This window comes from Notamacropus eugenii, chromosome 5, assembly GCF_028372415.1.
Source record: "Notamacropus eugenii isolate mMacEug1 chromosome 5, mMacEug1.pri_v2, whole genome shotgun sequence".
Lineage (NCBI taxonomy): Eukaryota > Metazoa > Chordata > Mammalia > Diprotodontia > Macropodidae > Notamacropus > Notamacropus eugenii.
This window is the reverse complement of record NC_092876.1, coordinates 1,038,686-1,057,732: the sequence shown is the minus strand read 5'-3', so window position 1 is coordinate 1,057,732 and position 19,047 is coordinate 1,038,686. Positions and strand designations below refer to the sequence as shown.

General features: G+C 48.3%; 1 protein-coding gene across 3 annotated transcripts in view; it reads right to left on the bottom strand.

Moving 5' to 3' along the window:
- Positions 1-15,065: 15,065 nt before the first annotated feature.
- The window catches only part of LOC140508099 (zinc finger and SCAN domain-containing protein 21-like), a 30,748-nt gene continuing 26,766 nt past the window's right edge, over positions 15,066-19,047 (bottom strand). For 2 of the 3 annotated variants that reach the window (XR_011968292.1, XR_011968294.1), the window contains exon 7: positions 15,066-17,318. The gene's annotated coding sequence lies outside the window, so the exon portion shown is untranslated. The remainder of the gene's footprint in view (positions 17,319-19,047) is intronic. The other variant, XR_011968293.1, reaches the window with a different exon arrangement.

The window sequence follows — 19,047 nt, the reverse complement described above, 5'->3', positions numbered from 1 at the left end:
CTGTGGTGATGATTCTCAAATCTACCTTTCCCACCCCTATCACTTTGCTGATCTCCAACTTCTCATCTCCAACTGCCTTTCAGACATCTCAAACTGGATGTTCAGTAGAGACCTTAAACTCAGTATGTCCTCAAATGAACTCAGTATTTTTCCCCCTAAAACTCTCCCCACCTCCTACCTTCCCTGTTACTATACAGGGCACCATCATCCCCTGAATGGACTCCTCACTCACTCGCCAGATTCAATATGGCCAATATATGACAATATGGCACCAATGTGGTGCCAAGGCCTGCAGACTTCAGCTCTGCAGCATCTCTTGTCAATTTTACCTTTGCTGCATTGCTGGTTTCACCTCTAGTCAGTTTCCCCTCTGCAACATTTCTGGTCGATTTCCCCTCTGCAACATTTCTGGTCGATTTCCCCTCTGCAACATTTCTGGTCGATTTCCCCTCTGCAACATTTCTTCAATGTCTCTCCCTCTTCTCGGACACTGCCCTGACCGAGGTGCAGGCCCTCATCACCTCACGCCTGGATTCACACAATAGCCTCCATATGGGGAGGGAGGCAGGTTATAGAAGGAAATGAGCACTTATTAAACACCTACTAAATACCAGGCCTTTTACAGATATCGCATTTGCTTCTCAGGACTCTGTTAGGTAAATGCTATTATTATCCTTTTTTTTTTTTCAGTTGAAGAAACTGAGGCAAAGGTAAAGTGAATGTCCCAGTGTTACACAGATAGTAAGTGTCTGATGTCAGCTTTGAACCCAAGTTCTGACTCCAGGCCAGCACTCATCTATGCATCTACTGTGCTACCTAGCTCCTCTTTTAGAAGCCGAGCAGAGCATTTTGTATGTGGTCCTAACGGCAGTAAGGAGCCCCTGGAGTTTATTGAGTGGGAGGTGACATGATCAGATCTGGGCTTTGGGTAGGGACAGTGTGGTAGAAGAGAAGGGGGCAGATGTTGGAGAGATGCAGCTGTGGCACCATGTTGGATCTGAGGGGTGAGAGAGAGAGAGAGAGGAGTCCAGGAGGCCTCCTAGGTTGGGAGCCTGAGGGACTAGGAGGATGGAGGTGCCCTCTACAGAGATAGGGAAGGGTTTAAGAGGAAGGATAATGAATTCAGTTTTGGCTATGTCTACTGGACATCTAGTTTGAGATGTCTGAAAGGCAGTTAGAGACGTGAGATTAGAGGACCCTAGAGAGGCTGAAGTAGGAAGGATTTGAGAATCATCAATTTTAATGACTGTTACAACCGGCTCAGTGGAGAGACCCCCGACCCGCAGGACTTCTGGATCTCAGGCATGCAGTGATGAGGCGGGAGACAAAGATGCTACAAGCTCTGTTTATTATTAGCAAGTACAAGCCTTAGTGCTGTGATTACTTTCACCAATCCTCTTTGTTTGTCAAATACTAAGATGTTTACCTAAGACCCGAAAGCCTTGGGGCTATTGTACCTTTGCCCCATTAGCACAACAGAGTGGGCTTATCAGGCCATCACGAACTCATGGAACTGTTGTGGTCCTCGGCTCCCTACAAATGACCATTAAACCACGGGAGCTGATGTGATCACCCAGTGAAATCCCTATGTCCAGCTGCCTGCTGGGTGTTCAGAATGGTATATCCTGTAGGTATCTCCAAGTGAACGTGTTTAAGACTGTGCAACTCATCTTTTTTTTTTTACAAATTGTCCCCTAACCTCCCTCTCCTGTTACTGTACCTCAGGGATTTGCAGCCTCATTGTCATCTCCCACTCCTAACCCTTGAACCCTTCACATGCAGTTAATTACCAGATCCTGTCCTATTCAACTCCACAACATTTTTCCTAAAGTACATTATTCTCCTCTGGCCCTCTTCACTTCACACCTGGATTATTGCAAGAATTGCTGGTGTGTGGGATGAGGTTCAGTCTCTCCCCACTTCCATCCATCCTCCAGTCACCAGCGTGATTTTCCTAAAACTCAGATCCAATCATGTCACACACACACACCCACTACACAACAAATTCTAATGACTCCTTGTGGTTTCCAGGAGCAACTACAAAATGTTCTGCTTGGTATTTTAAATTCTTCACAACCTGGCCCCCTCCTCACTTCCCAGCCTTATTACACCTCGATTTTCTTGATGCACTCTGCAGTCCAGCCAGGCTGTCTTCACTCCTCTCTCACCACCCACCCCATCTCCCATGTCTATACCTTGGTACAGACTGCTACACCCAGAACACCCTCAGGTCTGAGCTGACCACTCCTCCTCCATGAAGCCTTTCTTGATTTCCCCTATCTACTAGTGGCTCTCAGAGCCTGATGATGGCTGGAAGTAGGGTATGAGACCCCCCACAAAGACCAGGGTACCAGGGGCAGGTCATCTGGAGAAGAATTCACGGACTCAAGCCTTGTTGAGATCAAGGTAAAGATTTACTATGCTTGGGGGCAGAGCCAAGATGGCAGAGTAGAAAGACACACATATGCAGGCTCTCCCCACACAGCCCATAAAATACCTGTAGAGAGGGACTCTCAACAAAGTTTGGAGCAGCAGAAGTGGAGAACAACAGAGTGGAGGAGATTTCCAGCCCAAAGTGACCTGAAAGGCCCACGGGAAACATCTGTTGCACCAGACACGGAGCCCAGCCCAGCCTTGGCCGCAAGGCATGTCTCTGGAAAAAGGACACCTTGGGGGCGGAATCTCCAGTCACAGTAGCAGCAAATCCCCAGTCCCAGTTGCAGCAGTTCACAGATTCCAAAGGTGCAAAAGGTGAGTGACAGGGGTTTTCAGCTGGCCAGGAAGGGAGAAGGGCCTTCCCATAGCTTTGGCCTTAAGCAGCGCCCACAGAGGCCATATCGGGCAGGTGGCAGCAGTTCCCAGGCAGCCCCTACAGCAGCCCGCATCCATTGTTGGATCGTAAAACCCCAGGAGGCACTGAGTAGCCCATTCTTACCTCACCCCTGTATGGAGGCCCTGAGGGAGCTGATATTTATCTCACACTGAATGGCGGCCCTGCCCCCACAGTTTGTCTGAATCTCAGCCCCCAGTGCTGGTTTGGCAGAACTGGAGGCCAGGTGGCTGTGGAGGGGAAACTGCTAAGATTCTGGACACAAAAATCTCTTTCTGTTCCCAGATCAGTGTACACGCTTGATTGTGCCATGTTGGAGGAACTGAGATCTTACAGATTCCTAGAGTATACCCTACCCTTGACAAAGGACCCAAAAGTCAAGTAACTGCTTGGGAAAATGCCCAAAAAAGGGGAAAAAAATAAGACTATAGAAGGTTACTTTCTTGGTGAAGAGATATCTTCTCCCATTCTTTCAGATGAGGAAAACAATGCCTACCATCAGAGAAAAACATAAAAGTCAAGGCTTCTGTATCCCAAACATCCAAAATAAATATTCAATGGGCTCAGGCCATGGAAGAGCTCAAAAAGGATTTTGAAAATCAAGTAAGAGAAGTGGAGGAAAAACTGGGAAGAGAAATGAGGGAGATGCAAGAAAAGCATGAAAAGCAGGTCAACACCTTGCTAAAGGAGACCAAAAAAAATGCTGAAGAAAATAACACCTTTAAAAATAGACTAACAATTGGCAAAAGAGGTTCAAAAAGCCAATGAGCAGAAGAGTGCTTTAAAAAGCAGAATTAGCCAAATGGAAAAGGAGGTTCAAAAGCTCACTGAAGAAAATAGTTCTTTGAAAATTAGAATGGAACAGATGGAGGCCAATGACTTTATGAGAAACCAAGAAATCACAAAACCAAACCAAAAGAATGAAAAAATGGAAGATAATGTGAAATATCTCACTGGAAAAATAACTGACCTGGAAAATAGATCCAGGAGAGAAATTTAAAAATTATGGGACTACCTGAAAGCCATGATCAAAAAAAGAGCCTAGACATCATTTTTCATGAAATTATCAAGGAAAACTGCCCTGATATTCTAGAACCAGGGGGCAAAATAAATATTGAAAGAATCCACCAATCACCTTCTGAAAGAGATCTGAAAAGAGAAACTCCTAAGAACATTGTGGCCAAATTCCAGAGTTCCCAGGTCAAGGAGAAAATATTGCAAGCAGCTAGAAAGAAACAATTCAAGTATTGTGGAAATACAATCAGGATAACACAAGATCTAGCAGCTTCTACATTAAGAGATCGAAGGGCATAGAATATGATATTCCAGAAGTCAAAGGAACTAGGACTAAAACCAAGAATCACCTACCCAGCAAAACTGAGTATAATACTTCAGGGGAAAAAAATGATCTTTCAGTGAAATAGAGGACTTTCAAGCATTCTTGATAAAAAGACCAGAGCTGAAAAGAAAATTTGACTTTCAAACACAAGAATGAAGAGAAGCATGAAAAGGTAAACAGCAAAGAGAAATCATAAGGGACTTACTAAAGTTGAACTATTTACATTCCTACATGGAAAGACAATATTTGAAACTCTTGAAACTGGGTAGTTGGTGGGATTACACACACACACACACATACACACACACACACACAGAGCACAGGGTGAATTGAATAGGATGGGATCATATCTTTAAAAGAAATTAAGCAGTGAGAGAGAAATATATTGGGAGGAGAAAGGGAGAAATGGAATGGGGCAAATTATCTCTCAGAAGAGGCAAGTAAAAGACTTTTCAGTGGAGAGGAAAAGGGGGGAGGTGAGAGAAAAAACATGAAGCTTACTCTCATCACATTTGACTCAAGGAAGGAATAAAATGCACACTCATTTTGATATGAAAACCCATCTTACAATACAGGAAAGTGGGGGAGAAGGGGATAAGCAGGGTGGGGAGGATGATGGAACGGAGGGCAAGGGGAGGAGGGAGCAATTAGAAGTCAACACTCTTGAGGAGGGACAGGGTCAAAAGAGAGAGCAGAAGAAATGGGGGGTAGGATAGGATGGAGGGAAATATAGTTAGTCTTACACAACATGACTATTATGGAAGTTATTTGCAAAACTACACAGTTATGGCCTATATTGAAGTGCTTGCCTTCCCAAAGGGGATGGGTGGGGAGGGAGGGAGGAAGAGAAGTTGGAACTCAAAGTTTTAGGAACAACTGTTGAGTATTGTTCTTGCAACTAGGAAATAGAAGTACAGATAACGGGGTATAGAAGGTTATCTTGCCCTACAGGACAAAAGAGAAGATGGGGATAAGGGAAGGGAGGTATGTTAGAAAAGAGGGCAGATTGGTGATAGGGGTAATTAGAATGCTCAGCGTTTTGGGGTGGGGGGAGGGGAGAAATGGGGAGAAAATTTGGAACCCAAAATTTTGTGGAAATGAATGTTGAAATCTTAAATAAATAAATTTAAATACAGAAAAAAAAAAGATTTACTATGCTTTTCAGCGGGCAAGAGTTCTTAGGAAACCTGCAACCATAGAGGGGTACAGGGAAAGTTTATATAGGATATTCTATAGTGAAACATGTGCCAAATGTGCTGACTAGGTGTTTTGGGGTGGGATTAGGGAGTGGTTAAGGAGTGGTCAGTTCTTAAAGGAACATGCACTTTTGGTATCTACTGTGCAGGTATTTTGCCCAAAATTCATCGGGGAAATAAACCAAGGGGGCGGGGGGGGGGGGGGGGGGGGCGCGAAGGTTGTTACCTGGAGGTGTGGTTTTAGGCCTGAATTGGCCTGAAACATCACTAAGTCAACTAGCAGTCAGGGCTGGCTCAGAAATACCAGGTTGCTGTCATCAATGCCTTGTTAGACAAGATACATGTAAGGGAGTATAGGTATGTCTAAGTCTAGGATACATATGATTGGTCAGTGAGTAGTAAATGTTATGACCCAGTGCACAGCCCATTAAGCCAGTACACAACTGGTTCAAACTAATGAGTTTTATAAGTACAGCTGGCTGCTGTATCAGGAAGGGAGACAATGGCTGTTGCTGGGACAGGCTGACTGCCTGAGGTAGTATTTTGAGGCTAGGGAGAAATGTGATTTTAGAATTGGGGTCCAAGCACACGTACCCAAGCACCCTATCAGTTCCTTTGTGTCTGTCACGTATCTACTTAGATGTCCACGTGGCTTCTCCAACAGAAGGCAAGCATCCTGAGAGCAGGGACTTTTGCTTTTGTCTTTCTATCCCCAGCCCCTGGAGCTCTTGCTGTATTCTCCACCCTGTGACCTTGGGGGCTCACTCCACTATTTCCTCCTCTCTACCACAAGAGGCTAGTCTCTAAGATGGTCTCCAAGATCAGCCAGGGCTTTGCAGTGAAGTAGCTATGGGATACAGTGATGCCACTAGAGATCCTGGGTGGGCAGAGCAGTCTGAGACTGCATAAGAGAGGGAGGAATCCTCCAGGCCAGTACCCTCCTTTGACCTTGGAGGGAGGTGAGTCCCAGATAAGAGCCCTCCCCCAGTGCAATGGCAATCAAATTCGGATCTTTTGCTGTTTCTGTTTTACTAAAAGTACCTCTGATTGAATAATGTGATTGGGGAGGATCTCTCCCACCCATGATCTCTCCTTGCCCATTGTGGGAAGCTTGATTAAGGGAGTTGTTTTGTAGGAGGGTCCCAAGTACCTTTCATTTTTTCTATTGAGGCCCTGGGTCAGAGGGTTATGCCCTCTGGCTCTGTCTGAGGGTGAGGTTTTACTTTGGGGCTTAGTTTTTGGAAGAGGGTCTATGTGCCAGATGAGACTCTGGGAAGCCACAAAGCAGCCCTCCCACCTCGCTTTTTTTTTGAAAACCCAGATGTTGGTGTTTCCCTCTCTGGTGAAGATGTATGTGTGTTAGTGATCAGGCAGCTTGGAAGCGCTATCTATTGTTTTTTTTGATTTCTCTGAAATTTTAACTTTGATTTTCTCTGATACCTGTGCTGGATTAAAGTGATTGTTAACCCCTTAAAAGTTGCTTTCCTTTTTATGAATGCAGATCTAAGAACCTTTGATAGTAGGTCCCTCTGTATATGTTGGGGTGCTTACTGTTACACCCAGCCCACACATCCATCAGATTGAGAAGACAGAGTCCTCATGGAGAGCAAAGAGGCATGGTCAGGGGCAGGACCCTGACTTTCCAGTCCAAAGGCTTCTCTGGGAAATCACTTTTGGGCCCTTTTTGGGCCTCCTCCATTTCCTCCCCCCATCCCACTTCAGGACTAGGAAGAGGGGCCCCTCCCCTAGGTCTTCTGTCCATTGAAGGGGTGCAGTCCCAAGGGAGCAGGAGTCAGCAGGTGAGGGCTCTACTACTAATGGACTGTGTGATTTGGAGCCTTGGGGCCTCACATCCCAGGCTATGAGAGAATTGCTTGAAGGGAATGGGCAGATTTTGCCTAGAGAACACGGGGGCAACAGGAGAACTATGTTCACTGATTGGTGGGATCAACCTTGTTCTGCTTGAACACAGAGCACAGAACAAAGAGTAGCCTTGTGGGGAAGATGCAGTGAGACCCATGGGGTCTCCATGTGAGAAAAACTTCCTAACCCTGACAACAGTCCGCCTAGGCTAGCTGCCCCACTGTTGGAGAGCCCTGTGGCTCTGTGGACTGGGCAGGGCAGAGTTTGGAGATTCAGGGATGTTCATGGTCCCTCAGACAATTACTGGGATCTCAGGGGCCTCTAGCTCAATTCATGCTGAGATTCCTCACGAGAACCAGCTTTCTCCTCATCTGCCCGGGTCTGGCCTGTTGTCCTTCCCTCTCCCAGAGAGAGTGGGGGAGCAGCGTAGGGACGGATCTCTGGCTGTGTCAACTCTTTCCTCCAGGATGACTTGTCACCCTTCGCCTTCATTCCTGGATTCACCCTTCAAGTTGTCTCCTTCCTTCCCGATTCCTCCTCTGCAGGAAAAGGTTGGATGCAGTGATCTGGAATGGGCCACTTGGTGCAAGGCATCCCGTCTCTTAGGACGACATTCTCTGTGTTCACTCTCTTTAATTTAAATGCAATAGTTGCAAAGCAGGTTTTGTCTTGACATTCAATACTGTTTACAGTAAACCACTAAAAACAATTCTGGTCTAATTTCTGAAGACCCAGATGACTTCCAGGAAGAGCTCCTCAAAGCCCTCTGACCTGAGCAAGTTGCCTGACTCTCTGGATTGCCTCAGTTTCTGTACATGCAAAATGAGATTAGAAAACAGACGGCAACGGACAGGGGAATGGCTAAAAGAATGATGGTCCGTGAACGTAATGGAATATGGCTGTGCTGGAGCAAATGACCAGCATGAAGACTGTAAGGAAACGCCAGAAGACCTGCATGAACTGATGCAAACAGAACCCAGAACAGTCTAACACCTTATACCACAGTGTAAACCAGGCAGGTGATTAAAAGGACCCCACATGGCCTGGGCACCAGCTAAGGGGAATGGGGGATGGGCTGCCCTCTTTGGCTGCTGAGCGAAGACCTGGGATAGCTCACTGGGGAGAGTTGGGACAGACGCTGTAAACATGAGATTGGAGCAGCTGCCTCCCCAGTGCCAGCCCCCCCACCCCCGAAAGGAGCCTGCCCCCAGGAAGGGAATAAGTACAGCAGTGACTGTGGATGGAGACCCCGGGGACCCGAGATGCTGCCTGGTCCTTTCCCTCTGGTGGGTCCAGGTGGGCAAGCGAGGCTAAGGGAGAAGCTGGGTCTCCCTGGTACGGGCAGGGGTCCCAGGCCTTGGAGACCACAAAGCACGCCTCCCCATTACAGATGGAGAAACTGAGGCACGAAGCAGCATCATGACTTGGCCAGGGTCACCCAGCTGGCCTGGGGCTCCCTCCGCGCCTGCTGCAGCCTCGGGGTTCTCTGGGAGGGGCAGCGGTGCCCCTTTGCACAAAGGGGTAAAGGAGAGCTCCGAGAGGGAACCTGCTGAGAGGAAGGGGACAGCCCTCCAAGTCAGTGCCAGGACAAATTCCCCTCGGCCGCACCCTCGGTACAGCTCAGCCCCCAGAGGAGAGAGGTGGGGCCCAGGAGACCTGCAGAAGCTGGGGGGGGGGCGCCCCTGCTTCTCCACAATCCCCTGGACCGGACCTCCCCCCTCCACACCCCCCACGGGGGCTTCCTTTCCCACAATCCCTTGCGGCTCGCAGCCCCTAGGTCCGGGATTTTCCCAGAAGTCTTGGGTCGGTTTGTGGCGATGGGGGAGGCGGGGGAAGGGGGAGGGGCAAGCGGTTGCCACGGAGATGAGCTCCCCATTTCCGGTAAGAGCAAACAATCCCCCCCCCACTTTGTTATCCTGGAGATGCGGAGGGAGCGGGGCGAGCAGCTCCAGGGTCCCGGGCGCGGGGGGGGGGGGGGGGGCACGTGGCCTCTGTTTGTGTGTTTCTGAGGTAGAGTCAGTTTGGTGGATTTTTCTTTGCAAAGGATCTTGGATGTGGAATGACTTTCAGGGAGGGGGAAGGAAGGGCTTCGGGAGGAAGGTGTGTGATGCAAAAACAAACGTTCTCAGTCTTGGTGCCATAAAGGGGTAGCAAGCTGGTGGGGGCTCAGAGGAGCAGAAGGGCGGCCTCTCCCACCACCTCCATTTCCCTCCGGGAAGAGCTGCTGCCCTGACCGCTGGGAGTGTGTAAGCCTTGGGGAGAGGCATGTGGGTACGCCCCCTACCTCTTAGGTGGCTCTGTGGACACATCCCACCCACCTTTGGTGACGTGCATTTTTGCAAGGAAGTGCATGTCTCCTTCACGAAATGGCACCTAGAGACTCAGCTCAGTGCTCGTGCTGGACTTTGACACCATATGTAGCTATCTCTTGGCCTGGTGTTCTCCAAATAGCTGATAAAAATGTTAAAAGGCCAGGGCCCAGCACATATCCCTAGGGCACTTCAGTGGAGAGCTGCCAAGCTGATGTGTTCCAAGGACAGGATCCAAGCATCTGGGCAGTAATGAGCCCATCTAATTGCAGCAGGGAGCCTGGCACCTGGTAGATGCTTAATGGTGAATGGTCCTTCTTGTCTTATCCAAACCCTCCATCTTCTCCTTAAGGAGGGTACAAGATACTTTGCCAAAATTTGGGTAAACTCTGCATTCCTCCTCTACTCATTGAATAATCTTACCAAGGAGGGAATGAAGACACAGCCAACATGTGTACAGCCATCACTCCCTTTGCTAAAGCTTTGCCAACCGTCTCTTCAAAGAGTTGCCCTAGAATTGTCCAAGGCCCCAGGAATCCTCTGCAGCCTGTCCTGGGGCCAGCCTCCCCCATGCCCAGCCCTTCCTCCACAATCCTCGCTCCAACCCTGGAATCCATTGTGTGAAAGCATGCTCTGATTGGGCAGCCCCTTCAGGACACCTCATTAAGCAATGTCCCCAGACCAGATACATCTCCTGCCTTTCCAGGATGGACGCTTCTACCCAGAGCCACTTCCCTGAGCCCTGAGACCCTTTCAGGCTTTCTTGTACGTGTTGCCTTCCCTCCTGAGAATATAAGCTCCTTGAGGGTATGGGCTATCTCTCTACTTTACATCTATATCCCCAGCACAGAGGTGGCTAGGTGATTGAGTGCCAGGCCTGGAGTCAGGCCTCAGACACTTATCAGCTGTGTGACCCTGGGCAAGTCACTTCACCTCTGTCTGCCTTAGTTTCCTCACCGGTAAAATGGGATAACAACAGCACCAACTTTGCATTTAGGGCTGTTGTGAGGATCAAATGAGATCACCTTTGTAAAGTGCTCAGTGTGGTTCCTGGCATACAGTAGGCACTCAATACTTGCTAATTCCCTACCCTTCGCAGCCTTAGGACAGTGCTGGGCACAAATGCCAGTTGACAGAACCAAAGCCCACCTCGCGCATCTCTCATTTTCCATGGCTGTTCAGAGAGCATGGCCAGTGGCCTATCTTCCCAAGCCTACAAGAGAGAGCCCCGGGGGCTTGAACTCGTCAAGAACAAAGAGGTGCTCTCTTTCTGTCTCCTTCCTTAGTTTAGACACCAGCTACCAGGATAAAGGGTGTTCCCATCAAAGACAAGAGGAGGGGTGAGTGAGCAGGTCTGCTTCTCTGTGATCCCACCCCTACAAAGTCCTCCCCACAGAGTTCAAAAGGCCCTTTTGGGAGTCCCACTCTCCTTGTAACCAGCCAGCAACAAGTCCATCAGGCAGATGGACCCAGGAGCCCTGAGAGGGGCAGCATCTCCCAGACCATCTGTCCTGCCCAGCCCTCACCACCACCATCCAGAAAAGGCTCTCCTATGGAGAAGGAGCTATTCACATAGCTGTCAGGCCATCCTAGCTGACCCAGTCGGGCATCCTCAGGAGGCAGCAGGTACTGGACAAGGCAAACTGCCAATGTCTTGACCACTATATCTTCCTATGGACCTGATGGCAGCAGTTCAAGACTAGGTGGAGATGAGTAGGGAGAGCATTCCAGGAGGGGGAAGCAGCCAGAGAAAATGCCCTGAGTCAAGAGACAGCAGGCCTTGTTCGTGGAACAGCTAGTAGGTCCGTGTCACTGGACCAAAGAGTATGTGGTGGGGAATAAGGCATAAGGAGAGTAGAAAGGGAACGGGGGCTTTAAATGTCAAGCAGAGCATTTTGTAATTGATCCTAGAGGCAACAGGGAGCCACTGGAGGTCATGAGACAGTGAGTGACAAGGTCAGACCTGCACTTTAGGAAAATCACTTTAATGGCTGAATGGAGGATGGACTGGAGCAGGGAGACAGGCAGTCCTAACAGCAGCTACTGCAATAAACCAGGTGTGAAGTGACCAGGATCTGCAACAGCATGTCGAGTTATTGGAGAAACAGTGCAACGGTGAAGTCAGCAGGCCTTGGCACCATATTGGGTGTGGGGTGTGAGATGAGGAATCCAAGGTGACTCGGAGTTGGGAGCCAGGGAACCGTGTTGTGCTCTACAGTACCAGGGAAGGTAGGATGGATGGATTTAAAGGGAAAGATGACGAATTCTGTTTTGGACATGTTGAAATTAAGATGGCTACAGGACCTCCAGTTGGAAATGTCTGAAAGGCAGCTGGAGATGCAAAACCGGAGTCAGCAGAGAGATTGGGGCAGGAAAGGCAGACTTCAGAATCATCAGCTAGAGATGGAGGCCCTGTGCTAAGACCTTTATGTAACTTTTAACTGCTCTGGGAGGCAGGTGTGGTTAGCACTCCCCCTTTACAAATGAGGAAACTGAGGCAGACAGCAGTTCGGGACTTGTCCAGTCACCCAGCTAGTAAATGCCTGAGGTTGGATTTGAACTCGGGTCTTTGCTGCTAACTGCAGGCCCAGTGCTCTGTGCAGTGGCCTGCCACTAAGTGCTATGCAAACTTTAAGTTTGTCCTCTGGAGTCTTCCCAGGACAGCTGTGTGCTCTTCCAGGCTGCCTTCCCCACAGGTGGAGTCTTAGTGGGGCCAGCAAAATGCTGGAGCTCCAGCTAGCAGCTCAGCAATCAAGTTAGGATACGTTCTGAAATGCCTGGGCTCTTGTATCAAGAACTTGGCAGGAAATTGCGGGCAAAGGAAGCCTGTGGTGCCCAGGGCCCCGCTCATGAACAGCTGAGACCATTTGTTTCAATTTTTGTTTGAACTGCTGATGACTACCCAGATTTGTACAGACATTAAATGGTTGCCGCCCTGTTTGAAAACAGCATCGTTTCAAAATCCATCACCTCCCTCCACACCTCCTTGCCCATCAAGCCCTGTCTCCTAATACGTTTTTTAGAAAGGAAGAAATCAAGCCATCCTGTACTACCTGAAGGGGGCCTGACAGTGCATGCCAAGGCCCACCTCTGCAGACATGGGAGGGGGTGCTTTCTCTTAGCTCGCTCTCTCTCACTGTCAAGGCTCTTTCTTGGGGCTCGTTTACGTGCTTGTTTATGTGTGTCAATAAGATTTCCTGCTTTGGTTGTTGGACCACAGTGCTGTCCGTTCCCTGGATGTCCCAGTCTGTTCAACCTTTCCCTACTTCCATCCTTAGATGGCCTGGGTTGTTTCCAGTTCTTTGTAATTCCTCCCCAATGTGCTATGAAAATATTTTGGGGTTTCTTTGGGCCTTTTTGTCTTGACTGGAGTGTCTAATAGTGAGGCCCTGGGGCACTAGGGAGGGTGTGAAATGTCAACATTGGTCATTTCGTCACCTAATGAAATGAAGCTGGACAGGATCTCAGAGAGCCCGACTCCTGCCCCTCCTATGACTGGGTCCTGAGTAGAGGGCGGGAAGGATGTTTCCATCTCCCCAACCTGTCTCTAAGGCCCTTCTCCAGCTGCCATTGTCTTCTCGGGAGCCCCTAGTTGCAGGCAGATGGCATGTTAGTCCCTTTGCAGAAGGCCAAAAGCCAGCAGCCCCCCCCCCCCCCCGGAAGCATGCGCAGTCAGCACCACGGAGAGTGCCGCAGCTACAACAGGTCAGCACCACGGAGAGCGGCAGTGTAACCTGAGTTTGGGACTGGAGGGGAGAGGGCCCCGTGCTTCAGCTGAGACCTGAAGGAGGCAAGGGGTGGGGGAGGGATGCAAATGGGGTAGGGAGGGATGGAGCGGTGAGTTGGAGGAACAGCAAAAAGGCTCGTTTGGCTGAACCCTAACCCCAGCCAGCTGGAGTCCTGGGGGAGTCAGGAGGGAAATCAGACCAGCCACCCTGGGGAACTGACCGCCCAGATGGGGTGTGGCCATTCCAAGCTACTAGGGGCTTCTACGAAGGGATGTTTACTTCTAAGTTAAGGCAAGAACATAATCCATCAATACCTGGCGACACTCTCCCCTATATCCATGAATCAGGTGGTGCTAGACCTGAAGTCAGGAAGACCTGGTTTCAAATCCAGCCTCAGACATTTGCCACCCAGATGAATCTGGGCAAATCACTTAACCTCGTTTGCTTCAATTTCCTCCTCTTTAAAATGGGGATGAGAACAGCACTGACCTCCCAGGGATGTTGTGAAGATCATATGAGGTAATCATTGTAAAGCACTTAGCACAGGGCTTCCTCCTTCCCTTCTTCAACGAAGTCTGTCCCGAGATTGTACTCAACTTGACCCAGCATCTACGTAGCATTTGTCCCACCAAGTTCACATCCAAATGGAGTATCCAGGTAGATGAGTCCTCTCAGCTGAAAGTGAGGGTTCATAAGGTCCCTTCACCCAAGTCAGTGACAAAAATATGGAGTCTAGTCGAAGGAGTGCCCTGAGGCACTATCCAAGAGACCTCTTTCCCGCTGAAGTAAAACCATCCATGACTGCTCTTTTGTCCTAGCTGTAACTCTGTCTTATTCATAAAGACAGAATGATGGACTTGACTGCATCCTGGGCCATTTCCAGTCATCTTGATCTATATCCTGCCACTGTCCCCAGATGGCTCCAGAGCCATCTGGAAGAGAAAGTGAGGCTGGTGACTGTACAGCCTTCCCTCACTTAAATCCAATTCACTTTGCATGTCATGGCATCACTTCCCTGATGTAAGGGTCTTCCTCAAGAATGAAGGCCAAACAACACTTAAGTCCGGGCATCCCCACTCACTACTACCAGCCTGATCGTCCCATCGAGGACGAAAATGAGATTCATTGGGCTGTGCGTGGTGCACATCTATACTGGTCTTACATGATCTTACACGACAAGGAAGACACTTCACTGCAGGTGGAGTGAGCCTTCCAGAAGCTGGATTGTATGCTACCAGGTCACATGACCAACAGATCAACACAGTGGAACCTTGAATCCTTTATACTTTTTAGTCATTTAGATGATTGGGAAATCCTTCCTATTCTATTCTCATCTTTTCATTAAGAAAGTAGTATGATTTATTAGAGATAGGTGTGTAGGTAGATAGGTAGAAGAGCAGGTGATGCAGGTGGGTAGGTGGATGAAAGGTATATAGGAAGAGTATAGATACAGACAGAAGAAAGGCACACATGGTGTATATATACATAGACATGTGGGCAGACGTAGATAGAGGTGGGCAGCTAATAATAGTGAAAGCTAACACTTATGCAGCACCTACTATGTGCTAAGTACTTCACAAATATTTCTTTTCAATTAATCCTCACAACTACCCTGGAAGGTCAGTGCTATTATCATCTCCATTTTACAGATGAAGACAGTGAGGTCCAGAGAGGTTAAGTGACTTGCCCAGGGTCACACAGCTAAGCCAGTGAGTACCTGAGGCCAGATTTGAACTTAGGTTTCTGACTGCAGGTCCAGAAGTTTGTCTACTGCTCTACCAAGCTCTGTGTGTGTGTGTGTGTGTGTGTGTGTGTGTGTGAGAGAGAGAGAGAGAGAGAGAGAGAGAGAGAGAGAGAGAGAGAGAGAGAGAGGGAGGCAGGGAGGGAGGGAGACAGAGAGAGGCAGAGACAGACAGAGAGAGAGAGAAATAAGAAGTCGAGCATTTATTAAGCCCTTGCTTTATATCAAAGATACCAAAACAAATGATATAGTTCCTGCCTTCAGAGGGTTTCTATTCCAATGGAGGAAGACAGCACATAAAGGAAAGTGGGAAAGAGGAAGAAAACATAGTCAGAAAGTGTCTTCTTGGCCCAATTCCAGGCACAGTCAAGGTTAAGGTTCTGGTAGGAGGGAGAGCATGGGCTCTGGACATTTTCAGCGCTGCCTGGCACCATGCAGGCACACAGGTAAATGCTTGTTGACTGATGGAACAAGACGTTCTTAGTCAAACCAGAGGTGGCGTCCATAACAAGGACACCTCAGCTGACAGCTGAGCCCAGCAGCCCTGCCAGTTACCCATCATGCTCTGCCAGCCAAACAGCAGAGAAAGAATGAAGACATGAAGTCAGCAGCCCCTATGACAACTCCATCTAGAGGACATTAAGGAAATAAACATTAAGCACCTACTCCGTGCCAGGCACTGAGTTAGGTACTATACAAACATTATCTCATTTGAACCTCACAACAACCTTGAGAGGAAGATGCTATTATCCTCATTTTAAAGTTGAGGAACCGAGGCAGAGATTAAGTGACTTTCCCATTTAAGGGACCAGCAGCGGAGCGGGGAGGCAAGCTGCTCCCACTGCCCTCACAAGCCTTCCCTCCCCACACAGTTTGTACAACTGAGCTGGGAAGTGCTTGGGTCCTTCCCTTCTCCTCTGATGTCCTGATGAGTGCAGCCAGGAGACAGGGGGATTTCTCTCTCCTCCTTCCCCTACCTGGAGTGGCTGCCATCTTCTGTCTTTCTGCAGCTGGGAATGTCATGGATAAAGTGGGCCTGCAGTCAGGAAGACCTGAGTTCAAATCTGACCTCAGACATTTCCTAAATGGGTGACCCTGCACAAGTCAAACTGTGACATATCCTATCACCTCCCTCCCAGCACTGTTGTGAGGATTCAATGAGAGAATAAGTTTTTATAAAGTGCTTAACACAGTGCCTGACACAAAGTGGGCACCTCACAAGACCCCACCTCCCACTCCTCTCTTCTCTCTCTCCCTCCCCCACTTCTTCTTCTTCTTCTTCTTCTTCTTCCTCTCTCTCTCTCTCTCTCTCTCTCTCTCTCTCTCTCTCTCTCTCTCTCTCTCTCTCTCTCCTCCTTCTCTCCTTCCCTCTCCCTCCCTCCCTTTATTTTCTGAGCAGAGGTCAGAGGCTAGAGATCCACACAAGTTTGAAAGACCCTGAGTTTGATGCAGGTGCTGACTGCCCAAAGGTAGCAGTTGTCCAAAATAGTGCACTCTTGAGTGATGGAAGAAGATTCCATGGTGGAGCCAGAGATCGTAGGTTTAGATCCCATTTCCTCAGTTGTAAAAATAAAGGTACAGAGGGTTGGACTAGATGATTGATCTGTCAAAAAGATTTTATAGAGTTGACACAATTGGCCTATGGTTCAGCAGCTACTGGTGTACTATTAGTTGGTGCCTTTTTTTTGGTAAAAAAAATCCCACCTGATAATGACTAACTTTGATAAACTTAGCTCTTCTCAGCAATGCAAAGATGTAAGACACCTCCCAAAGACTCAGGATGGAAGATGCCATCCACATCCAGGGAAAGAACTGTGGAGCCAATGCCGAGTGAAGCAGACGATCTGCTCTCTTTGTTCTGTTTCTTTCTTCTTTCTCGTGGTTTCTCCCATTGGTTCTAATTCTTCTTTACATCATGACTAATGTGAACGTATGTTTAATATGAATGTATATGTAGAACCTATACCAAATGGCACTCTCTCAGGGAAGGGGAAGGGAGGAAAGAAGGAAGGGGGAGAAAATTTAGAACTCAAAATTTTATGGAAGTGAATGTTGAAAACTTAAAACAAACAAATAAATGCTCTTATAAGCTTACTGTGCTTGTGCAAATCCAGATGACCAAAGGTCCCAGGGGGTTCTGTTTCCTGCTGTCATTAAATCAAATGAACTCCACTAACGTATTCTTTACCTCCATGAGGAAAACTTGGGAGTCCTCACTGCAACTTCTTCATGTCACCAGCATTAACTGTGCTGATACGGTTTGGTTTCTCACCTGTTTGGTCAATGGACAGAGATTCCACGATGCATCAACACTGAAATGTATATTTATAGAAATTAATTGAGACAACTTAAAACCATCTGATTCTTACCCTCTTACTACACCTTTGCCACTCTTCTAAGGGAAAAGGAAGGGAAGAGGCACACAGGACCAGAGGCTCCTTAGTATTTCTGTTGCATGGGTCATCATGACCAAAAACTTCATCACCTGAAGGTTAATCTTCTGGTGATGAACCTTCCCATTCTTGGGAAGGTAAGTTCTTAGACCCCAACACAATCTATCTCCAGGACTAGACTTGGAATCTCTCTATCTCAGCAGAATCTTCCAGAATCATAATATATCTCAAGATTGTAAGACCACTGCCACAACCATGACATAGGGAAAGGGGTAAGGAAACCAACATTAAGCACCTACTCTGTGCCAGGCACTGAACCTCACAACAACCTTGAGAGGAAGGTACTATTATCCTCATTTTAGAGTTGAGGAATTGAGGCAGAGATTAAGTGACTTCCCCAGGGTCACACAGCTAATAAGTATCTGAAACTGGATTTGAACTCAGGTTTTAACTTCAGGCCTAGTGTTCTACCCACTGTGCCACCTATATGCCTCTAAGGGAGGACTCTCATGGAGGATCACACAGAAAGGATTGCCAAAAAAAATCTTAGCCGCAACCATGGATTTCTCTCTCACCTCCCACACTCCCCCATCCAATATAGTGCCAAGGTCTGCTGATTTCACCTCTGCAGCACCTCTGGTGGATTCCACCTTGGAAGGATTTCTAGAATACTCCCCCCTTCTCTTCCCAGATGCTTCCCCCATCCTGGGACAAATCATCACCACACATCTTGATAACTGCAGTAGGGTAGCTCTCCCTGCCTCGTCTCTCCCTATTCCAATCCAAACTCCATTCAGCCACCAATGTGATTTTCCTAGCAGTTCTCCATGCTTCCTATCACCAATCCTGTTATTCAGGACAAAGTACTATAGGAGATGTCAAGATACATCTCTTTGACAAAGAAATGGTTCCTAAAGGCATTCTGAGACAGGAAGACTTGGGGTGAAGTTTGGAGAGCCAGACCCTGGGCTCCCCTGGTGAGAATAAGGCTTTAAATGTTGCAAGGAGTTGAAATTGGAAGCAAAGTCAGATATAACATGGCAGCTTCTTTCTGCTCACTTGCTCCTGGGATACAATAAGCTTTGGGGACCACAGGAATCTTTCTTATCTGCGCTGGACAGAGCTGAACGCAGGCAGCACTTGGAAGAAGTTCACGTCTCAGTCACAAGGCCTTGCCTTTACCCTTGGGTGGTAGTGATCTCCCTACTCAGTTTGACTTGCCCCAATTGCAGGTGAAACCCACTGACTGGTGTAGAGAATGCCCCAATCTGAAGGGGCAGAAAAAGGAGCTGGAGAATCTGGGTTCAGATCCCAGCTGTGCTCCTGACTAGCTATGTGAGTTTGCCACCCAGTGTGGAAAGACTTATCAACCATAAGAGTGAGGACCGTTTCCCAAGATGGGATGGGCTCCCCTTCCTGGGAGACCTCCAAAAAGAGGCCAGTTCTCAGGCCTGTTCTTATGGAGCTTCCTTTTCAGGTCTGGACTGGACTACATGGCTGCTAAGGTCTTTTCCAATTCAAATTCTGTGATGCTCTCTGTACCTCAGTTTTTACCTCTATCAAATGAGGGAGTTTCACGCTATGATGGCCCATGGAGCTTGCTCTCTGTCCAGCTAGACTTCTGCAATCCTCTGCCTGACTCAGAGAG